This window comes from Chiloscyllium plagiosum, unplaced genomic scaffold (genome assembly GCF_004010195.1).
Source record: "Chiloscyllium plagiosum isolate BGI_BamShark_2017 unplaced genomic scaffold, ASM401019v2 scaf_13994, whole genome shotgun sequence".
NCBI lineage: Eukaryota > Metazoa > Chordata > Chondrichthyes > Orectolobiformes > Hemiscylliidae > Chiloscyllium > Chiloscyllium plagiosum.
The window spans coordinates 9,237-10,516 of NW_025210468.1; the positions used below are offsets into that span (position 1 = coordinate 9,237).

The 1,280-nt window shown below is 52.5% G+C and overlaps 1 protein-coding gene across 1 annotated transcript in view; it reads left to right on the forward strand.

Moving 5' to 3' along the window:
* Positions 1-262: 262 nt before the first annotated feature.
* Positions 263-1,280, forward strand: part of LOC122546914 (tyrosine-protein phosphatase non-receptor type 18-like) — a 9,852-nt gene continuing 8,834 nt past the window's right edge. The window contains exon 1 of the transcript XR_006310836.1: positions 263-430. The gene's annotated coding sequence lies outside the window, so the exon portion shown is untranslated. The remainder of the gene's footprint in view (positions 431-1,280) is intronic.

The following is a 1,280-nucleotide window of genomic DNA, read 5'->3' on the forward strand; positions in this document are numbered from 1 at the left end:
GGAAACGGAGATAGGGAGGGGGTGTAGGGGCTGGAGGAGGGGACGGGGATAGGGAGGGATGAATGTGCTGGAGGAGGGGACGGAGATAGGGAGGGGGTGTAGGAGCTGGAGGAGCGGACGGAGATAGGGAGGGGGTGTAGGAGCTGGAGGAGCGGACGGAGATAGGGAGGGTGCTGGAGGGGGTGTAGGGGCTGACAGAAGATGTTGGGATGGGTCCCATTCTGGAGCAGCTTGTGAATTGGAGAAGCCGTGTTTTGTCAGGCAGGAGCACGTGCTCCGATAGTCTGGCAGCACAGGACTGGCCTTTACTGCAGGTCATGGAGCCTGGCTTTCTGACTGTCGTGTGGATTTGCAACTCGAGGCTGACTCTGTGGTCCCGAGTCCGGTGTATGTTTGAATAATTGAAGATGAGAGTTGGGCGGAAAGTCAGGTTTGCTGTTTCTGTATTTGGACACTATCTGACTCGAGATTCCGGAGACATCTTTGTGCTCAGTTTCCGAGTGAGACCCAAGTTCAGGACCACAGCCTCTGATAGGGCCTGGGTGCTGGCTATTTGAGACCGTCGATATAATTGAGTGGAGCCTGCACTCTGCGGTCTTTTCTCAGTGTTGTTCCGTGTTCACTATCTTGTGCTGGGATCCATTTCTGGCTGGTTCGTGTGGTTGGTTCAGCTAGTCACAGCTCTTTGTGATCCCCCGATAAGCTGTTACTGCCTGAGAATGCTCAACATTTAGAACAATGGAAGATCAGAGAAATCTCCCCTGCTATTATCTTGATAACAGGGAAAACCACACACACTCACTCTCTCACTCTCACACACACTCTGTCTCACTCTCTCTCAACTTCCACATTCTTCCTCATACACACTGTAACTTCCATACACTGTCCCACTCTATCTCACTCACACTCTAACTGTCACACTCTGTCTTTCACACTAACTCACATAAACTGTCGCTCTCTCTCTCTCTCACACACATACACCCACACTCTTAACTTCCATGTACTCTCCCTCGCTCTGGCGTGCACGTGAACACAATCTCTCTCTCTCTTACATACTTTCTCAAACTCTCACAGGCTTTCTCTCGCACTCTCCCTCACAGAATCGTAGAATCCCCACAGTGTGGAAACAGGCCATTTGGCCCATGGAGTTCACATCAACTCTCCAAAGACTATCCCACCCAGACCCATCCCCTTCCCCATCCCCTTCCCCATCCCCTTCCCCATCCCCTATCCCATCCCCTATCCCATCCCCCTTCCCCATCCCCCTTCCCCATCCCCCT